Source organism: Schistocerca gregaria, chromosome X (assembly GCF_023897955.1).
Source record: "Schistocerca gregaria isolate iqSchGreg1 chromosome X, iqSchGreg1.2, whole genome shotgun sequence".
Lineage (NCBI taxonomy): Eukaryota > Metazoa > Arthropoda > Insecta > Orthoptera > Acrididae > Schistocerca > Schistocerca gregaria.
The window spans coordinates 425,249,258-425,273,338 of record NC_064931.1 but is presented as its reverse complement, the minus strand read 5'-3'; the positions used below and the strand labels follow the sequence as shown (position 1 = coordinate 425,273,338).

The following is a 24,081-nucleotide window of genomic DNA, read 5'->3' as shown; positions in this document are numbered from 1 at the left end:
TTCATCAACTACACAGGGTGTTACAAAAAGGTATGGCCAAACTTTCGGGAAACATTCCTCACACACAAATAAAGAAAAGATGTCATGTGGACATGTGTCAGGAAAACGCTTAATTTCCATGTTAGAGCTCATTTTGGTTTCGTCAGTATGTACTGTACTTCCTCGGTTCACCGCCAGTTGGCACAATTGGAGGAAGGTAATGTTGACTTCGGTGCTTGTGTTAACATGCGACTCATTGCTCTACAGTACTAGCATCAAGCACATCAGTACGTAGCATCAACAGGTTAGTGTTCATCACGAACGTGCTTTTGCAGTCGGTGCAATGTTTACAAATGCGGAGTTGGCAGATGTCCATTTGATGTATGGATTAGCACTGGGCAATGGACATGGAGCGGTACGTTTGTATCGAGACAGATTTCCAGAATGAAGGTGTCCCGACAGGAAGACGTTCGAAGCAATCGATCAGCGTCTTAGGGAGCACGGAACATTCCAGCCTATGACGCGCGACTGGGGAAGACCTAGAACGACGAGGACACATGCAATGGACGAAGCTATTCTTCGTGCAGTTGACGATAACCCTAATGTCAGCGTAAGAGAAATTTCTGCTGTACAAGGTAACGTTGACCACGTCACTGTATGGAGAGTGCTACGGGAGAACCAGTTGTTTCTGAACCATGTACAGCGTGTGCTGGCACTATCAGCAGCTGATTGGCCTCCACGTGTACACTTCTGTAAATGGTTCATCCAACAATGTGTCAATCCTCATTTCAGTGCAAATGTTCTCTTTACGGATGAGGCTTCATTCCAACGTGATCAAATTGTAAATTTTCGCAATCAACATGTGTGAGCTGACGAGAATCCGCAGGCAATTGTGCAATCACGTCATCAACACAGATTTTCTGTGAACTCTTGGGCAGGCATTGTTGGTGATGTCTTGATTGGGCCCCATGTTCTTCCACCTACGCTCAATGGAGCACGTTATCATGATTTCATACGAGATACTCTACCTGTGCTGCTAGAACATGTGCCTTTACAAGTACGACAATACATGTAATTCATGCACGATGGAGCTCTTGCACATTTTAGTCGAAGTGTTCGTACGCTTTTCTACAACAGATTCGGTGACCGATGGATTGGTAGGGGCGGACCAATTCCATGGCCTCCACGCTCTCCTGACCTCAACCCTCTTGACTTTCATTTATGGGGGCATTTGAAAGCTCTTGTCTACGCAACCCCGGTACCAAAGGTAGAGACTCTTCGTGCTCGTATTGTGGGCGGCTGTGATACAATACGCCATTCTCCAGGGCTGCATCAGCGCATCAGGGATTCCATGCGCCGGAAGGTGGATGCATGTATCCTCGCTAACGGAGGACATTTTGAACATGTCCTGTAACAAAGTGTTTGAGGTAATAAAATGAGCTCTAACATGGAAAGTAAGCATTTCCGGACACATGTCCACATAACATATTTTCTTTGTTTGTGTGTGAGGAATGTTTCCTGAAAGTTTGGCCGTACCTTTTTGTAACACCCTGTATACGCTGAGAAAGTCTATATTCACTTATAAAATAATCCGAGCTTTTGCTCCGTCTCTAATGATCTGGTTGTCGATGGGACGTTAAACACTAATGTTCCTTCTCTTTTTCGCATATTTTCAGTACTTCTGTACTGTGTAAACCGTATTATTAAAAGTTGTCCGTTCTTGCAACTTCTGTGTAGCTGACGTATGTATATTTATTCTGTTGGATGTACACATTCTCCTGTGATCGGAATTCACATGCGCCATTTGATACATACAGATGCTTACAAAATGAGTTGTAGATATTCACTTTCAACTGGTCATCACACTTGTCACTGATCATATTTAAGATGTCATCTGCGTCTTGTTCAACCTTAATGTTCATCAGTAAAATCTTAATTCCTTTCCACCTGCTACACGTTTCACATAGTTCATACACATTTCTTTAAACTGTATTTACTTCTACTACATTTCTAGATAACCGTGACAGCATATCGACAATAGCATTGTCTTTTGCTGTTATGTATTCAAGTTCAAAGTCATGTTGTTGAGTTCTGAGTGTCCACCTAATCAGGAATTTGTGCAGCAGTTTACACTTCATTACAAATGATAATGCTTTGTGGTTTGTGCAACCAATGGTGTGTGTTATAAGCGGATAGTATGCAGACTTAGTAAAACCTAAAATGGTTCTCAACGCTACTCTCTTAGTAACGGTATACTTTCTTACCCACAAAGCAAATTCTTTGCTGGCAAAACAATCGCGTGGTACTCACATCAGCCATAGACTTCGTATATTTGCAATAGATGTGACCTGATCCCATAATCACTGCCATCAGAGCCTAGGTAAAATTATTATGTCAAGTCCAGGTCGTTTAAAATTAATGCTGACATCATAGTCGGAAAGAATATCTTCGAAGGCTTTCTGTTGTTCCTCTCACCAGTTCCGCATGAGATTTTCTTTACTGATGTCAATTTATGAAACGCTGTGTCCGATTGAGGAGCAACTGTGAAACCCACTGTGTTTTCGAAACTTTGATACAGGGAAGTTCTCTATTTTCATCTTATGTGGTCAGACTCGATCTCTTTGCACGTAATAATATGTCCGAGGACTCTTATTTGCTCCTTTCCAGACTCCACCTTCGCCAAGTTTGCAGTGACTCAACCTCCCTTAAACGCACTTACGACACAATATAAGATGTCGAGGTGTTCCTTCCACGATGCAGAATCAATTAAAATATCGTAGACATAAACAGTAACTAACTTACTTAGACTGACAGACAAAATGTGGAGCACAAAGAAAGGGAGAAAATGAAGTGGAACCTCATGGGTTGTATGGGTATCTGATGTTATTGCGTGATTAAATAATCGAGTCAGAATGATGAAGATCTTGGCAGTATGAGCCCACGTATCAGTGTGGCGTTGTACCGCTCCGGCCTGGATACATATGCTAATTCAGTTAGGAATAGTGTCGTGAAGCAACTGTATTCTCTCCAGAGGCAAGTTGTCCCACAACTATTGTAACTAGCCTTGGATATCGCAGATACGTGCACTGGGACAGAGTTGAAATGCTCCTATTCATGTTCTATCAGGGGTCTGGGAATCTTGCTAGCAATGGGAGAACCTCGGCATTATACAGACAGTTCATACAAATAGGTGCAATGCGTGAACCCATACTGTACCGTAGAAAAACGGAACCCAGATACTGGCACATAAGAGGTAACACATGAAGATGCAAGATGTCCATGACATCCCGCTGTAGTCATATTTTCCTCTATCACTACCAGCGTGACGTGAAGTCATACCTAATGGTTCTCCACACCATGACGCCAGGAGTAACACCACTGTGCTGTGCAAAAACGTTGGAAGAATAATATCTCTTTCCAGGTCCGCGCCAGACTAGTGGACGAAGGTCATTCAGAGTAACGCAGACATGTGGTATATTGCTGAAGAGAATGTGACACCTTTCATCAGCAGCCCATGCTCTCTGGTCACAGCATCTCTGTGGAAGCAGTCGTTTGTGTTGTGGTGTTAACTACATCAGAACCTGGGGACACCAGTTCTCTAGTTCGGCAGCAGCTAGTCTCCGATGAATAGTGCGCAATGAGTCGGTAATACACTACCGGCCATTAAAATTACTACACCACGAAAATGACGTGCTACAATCGCGAAATTTAACTAACTGGAAGAATATGCTGTGATTTGCAAATGATTAGCTTTTCGGAGCATTCACACAAGGTTGGCGCCGGTGGCGACACTCACAACGTGCTGACATGAGGAAAGTATCCAACCGATTTCTCATACACAAACAGCAGCTGACCGGCGTTGCCTGGTAAAACGTTGTTGTGATGCCTCGAGTAAGGAGGAGAAATGCGTACCATCACGTTTCCAACTTAGATAAAGGTCGGATTGTAGCCTATCGCGATTCCTCGACTTGCGCCATAGGGTGGTGGGGTTTCGGGTTCCGCTGGATAGGTCAGGAGTCCACTACACGCAACAAGCGGCTGCACGGGTAGCAGGGGTTGTGTGGCGTGGGCTGGGCGGTTTTTTAGGTTAGATGGCCTCGGACAAGTACAGAAAGGGCAACAGCGTCAACGGGTGCGGGGCAAAGTCAGGATATGCGGGGACTAAGCAGCAATCGGTATTGTAATTGTAAACTGTCGAAGCTGCGTTGGTAAAGTACCGGAACTTCAAGCGCTGATAGAAAGCACCGAAGCAGAAATCGTTATAGGTACAGAAAGCTGGCTGAAACCAGAGATAAATTCTGCCGAAATTTTTACAAAGGTACAGACGGTGTTTAGAAAGGGTAGATTGCATGCAACCGGTGGTGGAGTGTTCGTCGCTGTTAGTAGTAGTTTATCCTGTAGTGCAGTAGAAGTGGATAGTTCCTGTGAATTATTATGGGTGGAGGTTACACTCAACAATCCAACTAGGTTACTAATTGGTTCCTTTCACCGACCTCCCGACTCAGCAGCATTAGTGGCAGAACAACTGAAGGAAAATTTGGAATACATTTCATATAAATTTTCTCTGCATGTTATAGTCTTAAGTGGAGATTTCAATTTACCAGATATAGATTGGGACACTCAGAAGTTTCGGAAGGGTGGTAGGGTCAGAGCATCGAGTGACATTATACTGAGTGCACTATCCGAAAATTACCTCGAGCAATTAAACAGAGAACCGACTCGTGGAGATAACATCTTGGACCTACTGATAACAAACAGATCCGAACGTTTCGACTCTGTATGTGCAGAACAGGGAATCAGTGATCATAAGGCCGTTGCAGCATCCCTGAATATGGAAGTTAATAGAAATACAAAAAAGGGAGGAAGGTTTATCTGTTTAGCAAGAGTAATAGAAGGCAGATTTCAGACTACCTAACAGATCAAAACGAAAATTTCTGTTCCGACACTGACAATGTTGAGTGTTTATGGGAAAAGTTCAAGGCAATCCTAAAATGCGTTTTAGACAGGTACATGCCGAGTAAAACTGTGATGGACGGGAAAAACCCACCGTGGTACAACAACAAAGTTAGGAAACTACTGTGAAAGCAAAGAGAGCTTCACTGCAATTTTAAACGCAGCCAAAACCTCTCAGACAAACAGAACCTAAACGATGTCAAAGTTAGCGTAAGGATGGCTATGCGTGAAGCGTTCAGTGAATTCGAAAGTAAAATTCTATGTACCGACTTGACAGAAAATCCTAGGAAGTTCTGGTCTTACGTTAAATCAGTAAGTGGCTCGAAACACCATATCCAGACACTCCGGGATGATGATGGCATTGAAACAGAGGATGACATGCGTAAAGCTGAAATACTAAGCTCCTTTTTCCAAAGCTCTTTCATAAAGGAAGACCGCACTGCAGTTCCTTCTCTAAATCCTCGCACAAACAAAAAAATGGCTGACATCGAAATAAGTGTCCAAGGAATAGAAAAGCAACTGGAATCACTCAACAGAGGAAAGTCCACTGGACCTGACCGGATACCAATTCGATTCTACACAGAGTATGCGAAAGAATTAGCCCCCCTTGTAACAGCCGTGTAGCGCAAGTCTCTAGAGGAACGGAAGGTTCCAAATGACTGGAAAAGAGCACAGGTAGTCCCAGTGTTCATGAAGGGTCGTCGAGCAGATGCGCAAAACTTTAGACCTATATCTCTGACGTCGATCTGTTGTAGAATTTTAGAACACGTTTTTTGCTCGAGTATCATGTCGTTTTTGGAAACCCAGAATCTACTCTGTAGGAATCAACATGGATTCCGGAAACAGCGATCGTGTGCGACCCAACTAGCTTTATTTTTTCATGAGACCCAGAAAATATTAGATACAGGCTCCCAGGTAGATCCTATTTTTCTTGACTTCCAGAAGGCGTTCGATACAGTTCCGCAATGTCGCCTCATAAACAAAGTAAGAGCCTACGGAATATCAGACCAGCTGTGTGGCTGGATTGAAGAGTTTTTAGCAAACAGAACACAGCATCAATGGAGAGATGTCTACAGACGTTAAAGTAACCTCTGGTGTGCCACAGGGAAGTGTTATGGGACCATTGCTTTTCACAATATATATAAATGACCTAGTAGATAGTGTCGGAAGTTCCATGCGGCTTTTCGTGGATGATGCTGTAGTACACAGAGAAGTTTCAGCATTAGAAAATTGTAGCGAAATGCAGGAAGATCTGCAGCGGATAGGCACTTGGTGCAGGGAGTGGCAACTGACCCTTAACATAGACAAATGTAATGTATTGTGAATACAAAGAAAGAAGGGTCCTTTATTGTATGATTATATGATAGCGGAACAAACACTGGTAGCAGTTACTTCTGTAAAATATCTGGGAGTATGCGTGCGGAACGATTTGAAGTGGAATGACCATATAAAATTAATTGTTGGTAAGGCGGGTACCAGGTTGAGATTCATTGGGAGAGTCCTTAGAAAATGTAGTCCATCAACAAAGGAGGTGGCTTACAAAACACTCGTTCGACCTATACTTGAGTATTGCTCATCAGTGTGGGATCCGTACCAGATCGGGTTGACGGAGGAGATAGAGAAGATCCAAAGAAGAGCGGCGCGTTTCGTCACAGGGTTATTTGGTAACCGCGATATCGTTACGGAGATGTTTAACAAACTCAAGTGGCAAACTCTGCAAGAGAGGAGCTCTGCATCGAGGTGTAGCTTGCTCGTAAGGTTTCGAGAGGGTGCGTTTCAGGATGAGGCATCGAATATTTTGTTTCGCCCTACTTATACCTCCCGAGGAGATCACGAATGTAAAATTAGAGAGATTAGAGTGCGCACGGAGGCTTTCAGACAGTCGTTCTTTCCGCGAACCATACGTGACTGGAACAGAAAGAGAGGTAATGACAGTGGCACGTAAAGTGCCCTCCGCCACACACCGTTGGGTGACTTGCGGAGTATAAATGTAGATGTAGATGTAGATCGCGACATTGCTGCTCGCGTTAGTCGAGATCAAATGACTGTTAGCCGAATATGGAATCGGTGGGTTCGGGAGGGTAATATGGAACGCCGTGCTGGATCCCCACGGCCTCGTATCACTAGCAGTCGAGATGACAGGCATCTTTTCCGCATGGCTGTAAAGGATCGTGCAGCCACGTCTCGATTCCAGAGTTAACAGATGGGGACGTTTGCAAGACAACAATCATCTGTACGAACAGTTCGACGACGTATGCAGGAGCACAGACTATCAGCTCGGAGACCATGGCTGCGGTTCCCCTTGACGTTGCATCAAAGACCGGAGATTCTGCGATGGTGTACTCAACGACGAACCTGGGTGCACGAATGGCAAAAGTCATTTTTTCGGATGAACCCAGGTTCTGTTTACAGCATCATGATGATCGCATCCATGTTTGGCGACATAGCGGTGAACGCACGTTGGAAGCGTGTATTCATCATCGCCATACAGGTGTATCACCCAGCGTGATGGTATTGGGTACCATTGGTTACGCGTCTCGATCACCTCATTTTCGCAATGACGGCACTTTGTACAGTGGACGTTACGTTTCAGATGTGATACGACCCGTGGCTCTACCCTTCATTCGATCCCTGCAAAACCCTACATTTCAGCAGGATAATGCACGACCGCATGTTGCAGGTCCTGTACGGGCCTTTCTGGATATAGAAAATGTTCGGCTGCTGCCCTGGCCAGCACATTCTCCAGATCTCTCACCAATTGGAAACGTGTGGTCAATGGTGCCCGAGCAACTGTCTCGTCACAATAATCCATCACAGCTCTTGATGATGTGTGGTATTGTGTTGAAGCTCCATGGGCAGCGTTTCCTGTACATACCATCCAAGCTCTGTTTGACTCAATGTCCAAGCGTATCAAGGCCGTTATTGCGGCCAGAGGTGGTTGTTCTGGGTACTGATTTCTCAGGATCTATGCACCCAAATTGCGTGAAAATGTAATCACATGTCAGTTCTAGTAAAATATATTTGTCCAATGAATACCCGTTTATCATCTGCATTTCTACTTGGTGTAGCAATTTAATGGCAAGTAGCGTATTTCAGGGAGTTCATTACATTTCCTGTCCGCCCCGATACCTGAATGGTCAGCGTGACGGACTGCCGTCTTAAGGGGCCCGGGTTCGATTCGCGGCTGAGACAGGGATTTTCTCCTCTCAGGGACTGGGTGTTGTCTTGTCTTCATCATCATTTCATCCCTATCCGGCGTGCAGGTCGCCCAATGTGGCGTCGAATGTAATAAGACCTGCACCAAGGCGGCTGGACCTGCCCCGTTAGGGGCCTCCCGGCCAATGACGCCAAACGTTCATTTCCATTACATTTCCTTGGATGGCAGACACAGATGCGAAGAGGTTAAGATGTGCTTGGTACAATATACAATATCTTCTTCCCATGTGGTGGTCAGACGTGGTCGACTTTGTCGACGAGTATGACTATGCTCAAATTTCCGGGCAGTCCAGCATCGAGCTACTGTCACATGCGAATGCCCCAAAAATCTGGCTACTGCACCACTGAACGAACCAGGCAAATAGAGACCCACAATGAGACACCTTTCCTACCCTGTCAAATACTGAAAACGCTACCTCACATAAGTATGCAACATCTCCGGATCCTTCACAGTGATTATTCAACACCTCATTCTGTTCATGGATGAAGGATCTTCGTACTTATATTCATACTAGCAAAGTCTATTTTCACTGTCTGTCAATGACTATTAAAAATTACAGTACAGCTTTGAAAAATAAAACAATAATAACAATTATAGCTACTGCTATATCACTGTCCTATAAAGTTTGTGTATTAACTATAGAGCAAAGTACTCACTTCTTTGCACGCCATAAATTGCAAAAACATTATATTGATATCTTGAGCTGTTTCTGAAATATGATTTGTATTAATGAATAGTTCTCTTTTGCTCCATTATAATTTGTGTATTCAGCACTGATCGCATTACATAGAATCTATTATCTCGAGACTGGAGGTGCATGAAGACCTCATTCCGAATCTACAGAAAAATTCGGTTTTATGAAAATAGAGATTGCTACTGACTATAAAGATGACGTGATGAACTGATATTCGTAACTGGACCTCCCAGTGTTTGAAAAATTCAATAGGTTAACAAAATTTGATGAGCAGCAATTTATGCTCAAGTATGCACCAAATGCAAAAATCATGTAGCCACTATTTTTCGTTACAACATATTCGAATTTTATTCATTGTTTTACTGATATGCAAAATAACAGTCTACGGGATGAGAGGAACTTCATCCGAAAGCTAACATACAAGTCTACAAGATGCGAAAGAAATTATTTTTTTCTGAACAGCTTTTTTGTTTAATGATATGAGAAAGATTGTAGATAAGGCAGAGTGCATATGAAGCTCTACTCATGAGGGAGTGCTGCACCTCGAGTAGCGGGCTAACTAGCATTCTCAGTGTTAGCGTCCACAGATGGAAATTTGAATCGTCAATTTTACCGGAGGACCATGAAGTAAAACGACTGTATAGCGTCTTCGGATCCATTCGGACTGAAATGAATGTCAACGTATCTAGAGGAGCATTTGTTACTGAAACCAATCGCATACACGCCGCTTAGCATACGAGACCCGCCGCCCGACAGGGTGTCCACTCAAAACTACAACCCCTCTCGCCGTGGTGTACCCTGTTAGCCGCCCTTGGAGGGGTGGCGTCCTGGCCATTGCCCCTCAGGTGCAGCATTATCCAGTGACTCGGGTGAGTGTAGCGACCCACCACTCAGTGTGTACCCACTGGTGCATATAACTGTGCTGTAAAGTGTGGCTTGTCAGCACACCGGTTAGTAGGTTTCTTTATGTTCCCACACCAGTTGAGGCGATATCGTCCATTGACGAACTGAATACTGGTTCGCCAATTTCGGTACTGTCAAAATTTAAAATACTGTTATTTACAAAAATCCCCAATTTTCGGTTGAATTATTCTACGTATTGATATCTCTTACACTCACAGCAGTACCTTGTCGGTTGGCGTTCTTTGTTACTGGTATGGAAGCACCATTTACAGCAGATCTCCTGCGTCAGCTATATCTGAAGACTGTGACGAAGTCTCCGTTCGACACACACATCGATAGCTATGACGTTCCTTTTCGTTGTTTACTTCGTTGATATTTACCCCTCCTGTCGTCAATAATTGATTGGTTCATACTTAGTTTTATTTGATGATAGGTTATGTACCATTCATTAACTACAATGGATTGAGATGCCATTATTAGTTTATTATATCTTTTTTCGAAAATCGTTATTGATCTATATTAACGAAATGGCCTAGGGGTTGGAATAAAACTTCAACTTGCATCAATGCGTCAATCTTAGACTATATCCCTACTTGCGAATTACTACTCAGTATTGTTTCGGCCATAAGATTCAGTACGTTCCTTGGATTTCTTTCGAATACCTTCTCCAACCTGCAGTTCGCTATCGATCACATTTGGAAATTCCACATAAACAGCCTTGGAACTCGTTGTTGAATCCAGAGACACTTAGCCGTGTGTTGTCGCATCTAATAGAGATCGTGCTTTGTCTCCTACCGATACAGATGCAACAACCTCACATTGTATATAAATATTCATAATCTAAAACTGGAGGTTGGCAGCACAAAACTGCTGTTGAGATTCCATTTCCAGTTTACGGGGAGGATGAAAGATTATGGTATAGCTTCCCGTCGATGACGAGGTGTTTAAAGACGGTCTCGGATTAGACAAGGCTACAGAAGGAAATCTGTCGTGTGCTTTCGTGTGCGGACATCCCAGTATTAGCCTTAAATGGTTCATGGGGAGCACGGATAACCTAAGTGCCTTTGTACGGAGGGTGATGGTAACACCTTCATCTGTGCGTTGAAATGTTTTTAATGAGTGCGACAGATTTCACTGATACACTGTACCGTCATCAGGAGCTATGTACGTTAACGTGCCAACAACATTAGTAATGCAACAAACACAAAAAACCTTAAAATAAATGCTACCAAATGCTCTTTCCTCAACTATTCTAGTAAAATGCTCATACCCTACTACTAAAGTGAGGTCTCGGAGTACCCCAATAAGGTAAACGATACTATAATTTAAAGAAATGCTATTTAGAATTGCACATTTATGACTAACTATTATAAACATTTTTACGCATTTGAGATATGATTACAAACAGTTTTGGCACACTGAAAATCTCTGATCGGGACAAACATGTTGTGAGCATTTTTCACACACGATTTGGGTTTCATTGTCCGCATTTCTTGCACACATGTATCATCTTGCTTTCCTCATGGGTTTTGGCTCTGAAGACGTTGAGGCAACACGAGTACCACCAAGTATAACAACGACGTCTCTCCGTTCACGAGAAAGGGGTAGGACATCTCGACGTTGTATATGGGGTTTTACTAAATCCATTAGCAGCCTCTGCAGCAATTCTTTTTAAAAAATGGCTCTGAGAACTATGGGACTTAACATCTGAGGTCATCAGTCCCCTAGAACTTAGAACTACTTAAACCTAACTAATCTAAGGACATCACACACATCCATGCCAGAGGCAGGATTCGAACCTGGGACCGTAGTGGTCGCTCGGTTCCAGACTGTAGCGCCTGGAACCGCTCGGTCACTCCGGCCGGCGAATTCTTTTTAAATCATCAGTTTGATGAAGTTGTTTGGGGCACTGAAATAAAACAGCACCATTGACTTCTACTACCTTTAAAATGGCATAAAATGCAACAATCAGCCATGTGGGTGTTCGCCGTGATACCGAATAGTTTGCGCACATTAGGTCCAGTTCGTCTACTCCTCCTTTTATGGCGCTGTAATCCATGACCATTTCTTGCTTTCTCTTTTGAGTACTAATTTTGTGATCGTGGTGCATAGATGAAAGCAACACAACAGCTCGACCTCTCCGAGGAACATGAGAACAAATGGTCTTTCCTTCGTTATGCCAAATAATGCAGATTCTACTGGGCGCTTTCTGTTTGGTTTGAATCCTTCTGGGGTCTGATGTTTATTTAGTGCCTAAGACAGTCAAAATTTAGGTTTCTGGCACATCACAGGTTTCAAGTGACATGAACCAAATTGTCTACTGTCATATTTCTATTGCTCCGCTCAATTGGTGTTACTAATTTCAAAATATGCTGTGTTGATAATATACTTTTATTTGTCACTTTTCCTGTGTACACAAATACATTGCATAAATTGAATGTTCAGAATTCACAAAGACACATAACTTTGAGGCCGTATTGGGGTGGCTTCTAAGGCATATACATGCGAAATTTGCACCTACCGCGAAAGGGTATTAACATTTCATCGATTGTCACGTTCACTCCTGGAGTATAACACTTTTGATATTTGTATATAAAGAATTCCCAGACATCTGTAATAGCTGCAAGTCTGCCATCAGCTTTGCTAGCATCTCTCGTAGTAGTACAATCGAAATGCAAACAATACAAAATGAATAAAAATCTATGAACGCTCATAGTGGCTCGAAACACATGATGACCAGTTCCATCATTTACAAAAAGTCCAACAACCTTTTCATGATTAGAGTTCATTACTTCAGATAAATAAAGCAGACCTTGAAATGCTCGCTAGTAGAGGAGCTCTGTATTTGTTTGACATGTCATGTATCCTGACGTTTGTATTGGTGAGCATTAGTTGTAATAAATCTTCAATTCCCAAGCAGGTATATATCAGTAGGGGGACTAGGCTGGGATCACCCCAAGTACCGTTATGGAAGATGGCGACGATGACGTCATCCTAGACATCGGTTGTGACGTCTACCAAGATGGCGGATTTTGGCTGGAAGTTTGAATTTAGGCCGGAAGATAGTTTTATTGGGCTACATCCACTAACCTAACCCCCTTCCCCCAGAAAATGGCGTGAAGTTCAAATTCCGTAAGGACAATGCAACACACCATGGCTACCTCTACTAAACTAAGAAAATGACGGGAAAATAGGACAGTTGGGCTACCTCCACTAACCTAAGTCATCTGACCACTACCTCTTTCCAGGGATTGTAGGGAAATTTGAATTTTGGCGTTAAAGAAACGCCACTTGAGCTATATCTACTAAACTAAGATCTTGGCATGAAAGGAAGTGCACTTGGGCTACCTCCACTAACCTAATCACCCCATCACCACCTCTTCCTTGGAAGTGGTGGGAAGAGGACGTGACCTGTGCTGGACAAAAGTCTTTATTCTGCATGCACTATTTATTTAAACAGTTAAAGGCACTACCACCATCATGGGTAGTCGCCATAGGGTTTGGAGTCCTACTAACCTAGTACACAGTACTGCCACCAGAGGGTAGTCATCTGTTCTGTGACATAATCCTAGATGGCGGTCTGGGGTGGAGGATAATGCCAGGAAACAGTGTGACTGCCAGGGGGTCCGGAGTCCTACTGACCTAGTACACAATACTGACACCAGAGAGCACTGTCGTTTGCTCTGTGACGTAACCCAAGATGGTGGTGTGGAGGGGGGTTAGTAGAGAAATAATTTCCAGTCCATATTTATTAGAGTGATACAAAACGCTCGCCCTTTAGTGCTTGGGATCAAAATACACAGTCTGCAGTCCTGAAAACTACTCGTAAATAATTCACTAGACTGATGTGCAGACACACAAACAACTCGTAATTTACCCAAATCACGCATGTAAAACGCTCAGCAGACTGCTCACAACTCGTAAACTGTCCAAATAATGTATAGCACATCCTACAGACGTGCTCGCAAAATAATGCAACAGACACTCAAAAAATGCACATTTGCCCTGCCCGCCACCCTCTGTTCCCTGGACCACACAGGACGCTACTGCACACACTCCCAGAAGTCAGGATGCTCTGACAGCCACCGGGAAGTGACACACAGGTGCCCGTTTGGGTCCCGCAAGCACGAGGCGGCGTCATCCCTTTCATACATGGTACCTGAGAATTCCGCTCGAAATACGTGTTCACGTAGGCACAGCTGGGATAAAAGATAACTGCACTGTTTGTATGAGATATACATATATTGCAGTGTAAAGTTACTGTGGCTTATGTTGTGGCATGACCAGAGAACAGCATATAGGTAATTGCAATGGTATGAGTGAGATTTTTTATGTGGAAAATTATGTGCACTAGAGATACTGAGATTCGTTCCAGAACCACAGCCGTCAAGAGAAGACATCAGTTGTACATCGATCGTTGTCAGACTGTAGCAGCAATCGTAATATTTAATTGTAGTTACACCGGTAAATATGTTCCTGGCTTCTAATATTCTTGTGAGTCTTGTATGTATTTGATGATCTGTTGACGACTTTTGTGGGGTTTAACTGTCAGTACAAATTCCCGATCTGTGCAAAATTATTTTACCACTGAAAGTCTCGTCTGCAGAAAACAATGGTGAATGGGGCTCCCACACTGGCAGCAGCAGCAGTTTAACAGGTAAATTCAGTGATGAATGGGCTGCCCCGTTAGAATAGCTAGGAACAATGCAACCTGTAATATTGTGGGAAGCACTGGAACATCTCTCTCAGCACTGCACCAGCATTGCAGCTACATGTCATTGCACCAGCAGTGGTAAACACAAGCCCACACTGTTCAGAGGATGACTTGGCGCTTATTTAGATAGACATGTGACGTAAGTATACCAGTCGAAGAACTTTCACACGCCGTTGACAGCAGAGTAAGAGTGATGGCTCGTGCTGGCTTGCATCCGGCAGTGGCTCACGGCAGTATCAACACCGTCTGCAAATACATCTCGCAGCCGTCTGGTTGCATCAGCAACAATGCCTAGGTGAACATATATTTCGAGAGGAATTTCTCAGGTACCAAGTATGAAAGGGATGTCACCGCCTCATGCTTCAGGGACTCGAACGGGCACCTGTGCATCACTTTGCAGGGTCTGCCGGTGCATCCCGACTTCAGGGAGCATGGGCGGTACCGACTGGTGCAGCCCAATGGACAGGGGGCAGTGGGTGCCTGCAAGATTTGGTTGTGTGTTTGTGGCATTAATTTGTGAGCAGGCCTGTAGGCTGTGTTATTCATTATTTGGACAGTTTACGAGTTGTGAACGTGGCTGCTGAGCGCTTTAAATGCGTTATTTGAGTAGTTTATGAGTTAATGTGTCTGCACATCAGTCTAGGGAATTATTTACGAATAGTTTGCAGGTCTTCAAACGGTGTATTGAGACACCAAGCACGAAAGGGCAAGCGTTTTGTATCAGTCTAATAAATATAAATTCGAAATTATTTCTCAACAAACCCCCCTCTACACTGCCATCTTGTGTTACATCACAGAACAGGCGACAGTGCCCTCTGGTTGCGGTACTGTGTACTAGGCCCGGACCTTGTGGTGAACACACTGTTTCCCGCCATTTTCCCCCACCATCAGGGATTACATCACTGTATAAATGACAGTGCCCTCTGGTGGCAGTACTTTGTACTACGTCAATTGACTCTGGACCCCATGGCAATCACACTGTTTCCCACAATTTTCCTCCACCCCAGACCGCCATCTAGTATTATGTCACGGAACTGATGACAGCGCCCTTTGGTGGCGGTACTTCGTACTAGGTCAAGAGGACTCCGGACACCTAGGTGACTACCATTGATGGTAGTAGTGCCTTTAACTGTTTAAATAGATAGTACATGCAGAATAGAGACTTACGTCCAGCACAGGTCGAGTCCTCTTCCCACCGCTTGCAAGGAAGAAATGGCGGTCAGGTGATACTGTTAGTGGAGGTAGCCCAAGTGCCCTTTCTTTCCTGCCATTTTTTTAGTTTATTAGAGATAGCCCAAGTGGTCTTTCTTTAATGACAAAATTCAAATATCCCTCCAATCCCTAGAAAGAGGTAGTGGTCAGATGACTTAGGTTAGTGAAGGTAGCCCAACTGACCTTTTTTCCCGCTATGTTCTTAGGTTAGTAGAGGTAGCCATGGTGTGCTGCATTTCCTGGCAGCAGTATTTAATCCGGTAGAGGCGGTATTGACTCTGCAGTTATAAAGATTAATTTGTCGTTGTAATGGTTCGTGTTGTACCGATAGAGGGCGTATATAACTCTTCAGTTGTAGCAGCTGTTTCACATTCATATTTAGTTGTGCGTCCTGACCCAGGACAGTACTTGTTTGCCACCAGTATTAGCCTAATGGTCTTGGGCGCTGAAGTCACGGACAGTGTGACTGGTCCCGGCGGAGGTTTGAGTCCTCCCTTGGGCATGGTTGTGTGTGTTTGTCCTTAGGATAATTTAAGTTAAGTTGTGTGTAAGCTTAGGGACTGATGATCTTAGCAGTTAAGTCCCATAAGATCTCACACATATTTGAACATTTCGAACACAGTACTTGTTTATTAGTGAAACGACACACATGGAGTGAGTTCACCGATTTGGTTGCTGCTTACTGCATAGCGATGGGACTCCAACATCCACAATTCAAATGTTCTAAGAGAGTTTAATCAACCTGCCACATTTACTCAAAAGCGTATCTACATGAGTATGCTTACAGGTGTTGTTGGTGACTGTTTTACTGGCCTATATCTATGCCCTAGGCCATTAAATGGCGGGCGTTAATACAGTTTCCTTGGCAGATCATCACCAGAATTGCTGCACGACGTGCCACTCATTAGAACACAGCGCATGTAGTTCCAGAATGAGAGGACGCTAGCACATTTCACTCGTCCTGTGCGTCCATTCTTCAACGGACACTCCAGAAAAGTGGATTAGCATAAGTAGTCCTGTATCATGGAATATTCGAGCTGCTGATTTATTTAACCAGATGGATGAGTTTAACGCAACGTGAGGAACCCTATGAAAGAAAGACTTTATCGAAGCAATAGCAGGAATATATCCTTATCTGCGTCTCTTGATGAGGCAATATTAAAGGAAATATATTCAAATTTGAGTTAATCTGTAACATAGATTGCACACGGTGGGAGATGAACTGCTCAGACGACAGATCATGCGATCGCAGATTGTGAAAACTCACCTCTGCTCATAGAGAGCAGAATGCTGCAAACAGCCACAGATGGCAAGCAGTTCCCATCCTTCTCGGCCGCCATCCATGTCGCTGAAACTTCTGTCCGTGACTCTCCAAAGAATTCTTTGATCATACGAAGGTCGCAACCTCTAAAAAATCATAGATGTAGCTGCTGTATCTACCTATATATTTGTTAACGTAATGGCCAACAAATGCCACAAAATATTCGATAAATCAGGGGAAGCCTGCAAACGTCACACCTCTTACGTACACCATGCACAATAACGTTTTCGAAGTTTGTACCCAACTAAAATCGTGTTATTTACGGTTGGTCGATTCCTCCGTGCCTTATGCTAGGCGAATCAATGCTATCTCATTGAATGGATCCTTATTTTGGAGCGAGAAACTAGCGTCGCCTTCCCAGCACTATTAATGGTACCAGTGCCTCAGTCCTCGAGACACAGGCCCAGATAGCACTGACTATCATATCTTTTAACTCCAAGGGATGCCGGAGTAGTCTCCGATTGCAGCCCCTTTGGCGCATCCTACGCACACACCAAACGCACACAAATGGATGTAATGTATTGCCTTCTGACTGACATCTAAGTTAGGCCACCACAAGTGGAGTGTGGCTGAAGTGGTAAGATTTAGCTTTGGTCTCTTCTGACGGTACAATAACCACCTTAGTTCACACAGTGATCACCATGTGAAGTTTTTCTCTTCTAAAACAAAGGTCCCCAAATACGCATGTAAAATATGCTAACAGTAGAAATGAATCGATATTTCATAGCGATGTGTGGCAGTCATGTCACGCAGTTCTTATATAAAAAGTGACAATAAGTTAGAAAATATAATTTTTCGATTGCAAATACGCTACTTTATTCATAAATTACGATATTTCTTACATCTTCCGTTTGTGAGAAATCTACTATTCTTTCTGTCATAGTTGCTACTACAGGAGTGAGAGGGTTTTTCTGGCATGTACACCTCACTAGCTCTGTGAGATCATGCTCATTTTCTGATGGGATTTCAACTGTAGCTATGGGACCATTCCGCTGGGAAAATGATATACACTCCTCGAAATTGAAATAAGAACACCGTGAATTCATTGTCCCAGGAAGGGAAAACTTTATTGACACATTCCTGGGGTCAGATACATCACATGATCACACTGACAGAACCACAGGCACATAGACACAGGCAACAGAGCATGCACAACGTCGGCACTAGTACAGTGTATATCCACCTTTCGCAGCAATGCAGGCTGCTATTCTCCCATGGAGACGATCGTAAAGATGCTGGATGTGGTCCTGTGGAACGGCTTGCCATGCCATTTCCACCTGGCGCCTCAGTTGGACCAGCGTTCGTGCTGGACTTGCAGACCGCGTGAGACGACGCTTCATCCAGTCCCAAACATGCTCAATGGGGGACAGATCCGGAGATCTTGCTGGCCAGGGTAGTTGACTTACACCTTCTAGAGCACGTTGGGTGGCACGGGATACATGCGGACGTGCATTGTCCTGTTGGAACAGCAAGTTCCCTTGCCGGTCTACGAATGGTAAAACGATGGGTTCGATGACGGTTTGGATGTACCGTGCACTATTCAGTGTCCCCTCGACGGTCACCAGAGGTGTACGGCCAGTGTAGGAGATCGCTCCCCACACCATGATGCCGGGTGTTGGCCCTGTGTGCCTCGGTCGTATGCAGTCCTGATTGTGGCGCTCACCTGCACAGCGACCATCATTGGCACCAAGGCAGAAGCGACTCTCATCGCTGAATACGACACGTCTCCATTCGTCTCTCCATTCACGCCTGTCGCGACACCACTGGAGGCGGGTTGCACGATGTTGGGGCGTGAGCGGAAGACGGCCTAACGGTGTGCGGGACCGTAGCCCAGCTTCATGGAGACGGTTGCGAATGGTCCTCGCCGATACCCCAGGAGCAACAGTGTCCCTAATTTGCTGGGAAGTGGCGGTGCGGTCCCCTACGGCACTGCGTAGGATCCTACGGTCTTGGTGTGCATCCGTGCGTCGCTGCGGTCCGGTCCCAGGTCGACGGGCACGTGCACCTTCCGCCGACCACTGGCGACAACATCGATGTACTGTGGAGACCTCACGCCCCACGTGTTGAGCAATTCGGCGGTACGTCCACCCGGCCTCCTGCATGCCCAATATACGCCCTCGCCCAGTGTCCGTCAACTGCAGATACGGTTCACGTCCACACTGTCGCGGCATGCCACCAGTGTTAAAGACTGCGATGGAGCTCCGTATGCCACGGCAAACTGGCTGACACCGACGGTGGCGGTGCACAAATGCTGCACAGCTAGCGCCATTCGACGGCCAACACCGCGGTTCCTGGTGTGTCCGCTGTGCCGTGCGTGTGATCATTCCTTGTACAGCCCTCTCGCAGTGTCCGGAGCAAGTATGGTGGGCCTGACACACCGGTGTCAATGTGTTCTTTTTTCCATTTCCAGGAGTGTATGTAAGATTAGTTTTTCCACCTTCTCCGATGCAACAAACAAGGACCAGAATGAAGATAAGTTAAGAAACCTTAAGAAAACCCCTGAGTTCATACCGCAGGTTTTAAAAGCCTGAATACGCGACTTTCAATGAATAATCAGTTGACTCATTAAAGGGGCCCAATTTCATTAATTGCTGTATTATTATCGCTATTGATATTTATTTGGTGTTAGAAGCTTTTCCCTTCCTCACAGTCCTTATTTTCTAATGGTGGATTTGGAAAGATGGAATCGTTGACTATTTGCACATGCAGTCTCCTCCTTCACATCTGTTGTCCATTTAATCTTTAGAGTAAAAGGAGAACAACCAGTCTGAAAAGCTATAACAAGGAACAAGTAATGTAGGTGTAAATCTACACTCATTTATAATGAGTCATCACTTTGATGAGAAAGTAATTCATAAGTAAGTATGTAAGTAGGCTGTTTAGGTTTTTTATAATGGTAACGCCACGTAGCGGTCTGTATGAAAATCACTGGCTGTGCTGTGTGCAGTCAGTGGCTGGTTGGCATTGTTGTAATACTCGCCATTGTAGTGTTGGGCAGCTGCATGTTAACAGCGCGTAGCGTTGCGCAGTTGGAGGTGAGCCGCCAGCAGTGGTGGATGTGGGGAGAGAGATGGCGGAGTTTTGAAAGTTGTAAGACTGCATGTCATGAACTGCTATATATATTATGACTTTTGATGATATTAAGGTAAATACATTGTTTGTTCTCTATTAAAATCTTTCATTTGCTAACTATCCCTATCAGTAGTTAGTGCCGTCAGTAGTTTGAATCTTTTGTTTAGATGGCACTAGTGGCGCTCGCTGTATTGCAGTAGTTCGAGTAACCAAGATTTTTGTGAGGTAAGTGATTTGTTCAAGGTATAGGTTAATGTCAGTCAGGGCCATTCTATTGTAGGGATTTTTGAAAGTCAGATTGCGTTGCGCTAAAAGTTTAAGCACAGTCTTGTATAATGTTTCCAAGGGGACGTTTCATATGTCGACCCTTAGCCGAGGATACCTTCTGATTTTTTCTTGTAGTTTGTGTAATTAGTGGAGCTTTTGCTTATTGCTAGCGCGGAATTATAGAGACAATTTCCTTTGTAGTTGTAGTTTTTCATTGTTGTACAGTAAATCAGTTGTGGCATGCCTGTAGATTTGCACCTAGTATTTCGCAGCTGCACTTGCAATTAACTAGATATTATTTTAAGTGCTATGTTAATGTGTTCTCTTATTTTTTAATCTTCAAATTGTGTTTTTCTGTGTTGTCGTGTGAAATATTGTGACAATAATGGCGTGAAAAAAACGTAATACTAGGCTCCAAAGTAAACTGAGAAATGACAGTGAAGACGAAAGCAGTGTGTTAGCGCCACCATGTAATGAATCAACTAATGTTCAGAGTAGTAATTTGGTAATTGTGCATAGGGAAATGGAGCGGGCTGCAAATAATGGCGTAGGCAGTGAAACAATTAGTGAACAGGGAAGCATTATCGATCGATCGGTCGGCAACAGCTCGCCTCAGGATTCCGAAATGACAGGACACAATCTTGCAAATACTGTATATTCTGGTTTTGCGTCCTCACCGTTTTCTCAAATAAATCAAGACACATTTTCTGCTTTTCAAAATGTGAATATTGCCGGTTCAAATGCACTGCCGAATAGCACTGAGGAACATGTTTCACACACCAGTGCACTGTTAATACAGTTAATGCAACAAATGGAACAAAGGCTACAAAAGTTAGGCACAACGCTTGAACAAAATCAGAAACAAATGGAACAAAATCAGAGACAAACACAGCAAAAGCTTCAAACGTTATACACAATGGAACAAAATCTTCGGAAGTTAGACACCACGCTTGAACAAACACGTGAAGATTTAACTACTGGGTTACATAACATTGAATCGAAATGTCAAAAAGTCTGTAATGATGTAAAAACACAAATTTGTGAGCATTTCCAACCTATTTTTTCGCGGCATGAAAATACATTACAGAATCACGAATTAGCCATAAAGGAGCTGCAAACTGTTGTTCATGAAAATCATGTGACCTTGCAAGCTAAAATTGACTCAGTTGCATCTACCGATTCGGTTACGCAACTTGCAAATACTCAGGAAAACTTAAAGGACACAGTAGATTCGATTTCAACACAAATGGACACTCTGAAACTAGGTTCAGAAAAACACACTGAGGAAATGTGTCAACTATCGGAGAAAGTAGCTGAACTTTCGGATCAGTTCACTAACTTATCTACAAAGGTAGATGGTGATCAGAGTGACACAAGACCTTTAGCTTTCATGGTCACTGAAGGGTATGAACAAATTAGAAAATTCAAACAAAATCAAATCAATACACTGTACAAAAGAGAAATCCGGGAAGTACAAGATCAATTGGCACAAGTAATACAAGAATTACATACTTTAGAGGACACTTGCGCTCCATATGGGAAGAGGGACATAGAAATACGGAACAACTACAAAATAATAACACAGGACACTTCGGAAATTATGCAAGAACTTGGCAAGGCGCATTGCATTTTGATATGGAACCGCCGAAACGAAGTAACAATGAGCGATGTGCGACTCACCGATACGATGATTTTAACTATAAGCTGTTCATTAGTACACGTAAATTCAAAACATTTAAGAATTCTAGCAACGACATTCATCCACAAGCATGGCTTCATCAATTCTCTCATTGTTTTCCTCCCTACTGGTCATTGGAGCACAGGTTAGAATTTGTGTGTTACTATTTAGAGAATGAACCAGCTGTAAGGATGCGATCGGTCATTCACGATTGTCACAGTGAAGGACAATTTTATCATGCCTTCCTCTCAGCATATTGGTCTCAAGCTACACAAGACCGAGTAAAACATACAGCCCCTCAGAACTCATCCGCATTTGCTTAATGAAATTGTCTGAACATTTAAGAAATATTATTTTGGCAGGACGTTGCAAAGACGGCATTGAAGATTTACAGGGACTTTTACAAGAATTTGAAATTGACACAGACAGTAGCGGAATGCGAAAACAGGAAAACAATCACTACATATCACTTCCATCACAATTCCGCGGCGACAGAAACAATAACTGGACACGACAAGTCTATTCTTACAACGCATATCGTGACCAAAACAGACGCCACCCATATGACAACCACTTGCACAGTAATAATAGTTACAGAGAAAGATCGCTTTTCTATACTAATGAATATGACAGAGACAACCATAGAAACAGACAATATGGGAACCAAAATAATTATTATCAAGGGAGACAGAATAACTTCAGACGTAACGGTCCACCATGCAGTTACGATTCTGGGAGAAATTCTCCACCACAGGACTGACAAACAAGGAAGTATGTTAACTACCGACAAAACGACAGACCTGAATTCCATTAGAACTGGCGAGCTTCAAACAGGGCCCTGCCCTCTCGGCAAAGTGAATTTGTAGAAGTTAGGTCTCCTAATCCCAATAACGACGCGCGCCAACAAAGGAACAGACAATGACTCTCACCGCAGGCAGCCGCGTGCGCCGGATGGCTCAGAAAAAAATAACATAGACGCTAACCTTGAGAAAAATTTTAGCATTCCTTACCGAAGTATACAACATGATATTTACTTTGAAGTTGAAACTGTGCGTAGTAGGAAGAGTAAAGATTTACATCACATTCCACATGTAAAACCGTTTAATGAAAGATAATCTGCTTTTTAACTTTCTTTGTCACATAAATTCTCACTTCAGATTACTAGTATGCCTTGTCAGACTTAGAATCTGTTAAAATGCAACAATGTTTGAAGTTAAATATTAGTCAACAACCAAGAGAACTTATTTAAACAAAAATTACGAAAGCATTGTTATTGTGAACAGACGACACAGTGTTATTGTGTGTGTACATTCTTGCCTGTTAGTTGCACGATTACGTAACGAATATAAGGCTCACTTACTTAGAACATATACCAGTACTGCTAATGAGATTTTAATGCAACAATTTAATTTATTTGAAAATACATTCTGGATTTAAAGTACTTTCTGTGAGATACCAGATGACATAGTGGTTAGTTTATGTGACAGCTACACGATTTTATCACGACGCTACTAATGAGTGACAATTAACAATGTTGCTTTTGCGGTGTATCTGTTTTATATCTGCACAGTTTTTCTGAATTCTTCTGGAAAGGAAAACATGTTTTAGTAGTAACTTTTGTGGTATAGCTACAACCAAACAGCCTTTTCCGTAGCACAACAATACGTTAGAGCACAGTACTTGCTTCATCACGGCAATAAGCGTAATAACTAAGATATCTATACGCAAAGCATTTCACTTTTGCTTATCATGAGGTAAGTACATTGACTTCTGCAGAACTTAGCTTTCGGAGGACGATAACTACGACACTTCCACAGAGATTATCTTACAGCAAGGCGCACATTTAGCGCTACAGGACACGCATTTGAGTGATTAATTTTGTACCTAAACAGTTTATTTTTCAAGATTTTTTAATTACAAAGAAAGTTTTCCATGATACATTTCATTCGATTGCTGTAATCTGTAACACCTGAGGGTATAATTACATTAACCCTCAGGGGGGTACACGCTTACTTTGTGTACCATGTGTCTGGCAAGTACAAGGAACCCTAGCTAATATGGTATTTGCTTA

At 43.4% G+C, this 24,081-nt stretch overlaps 1 protein-coding gene across 1 annotated transcript in view; it reads right to left on the bottom strand.

Moving 5' to 3' along the window:
* LOC126298115 (Down syndrome cell adhesion molecule homolog) overlaps positions 1–24,081 on the bottom strand; it is a 1,905,244-nt gene that overhangs the window by 611,739 nt on the left and 1,269,424 nt on the right. The window lies entirely within an intron of this gene.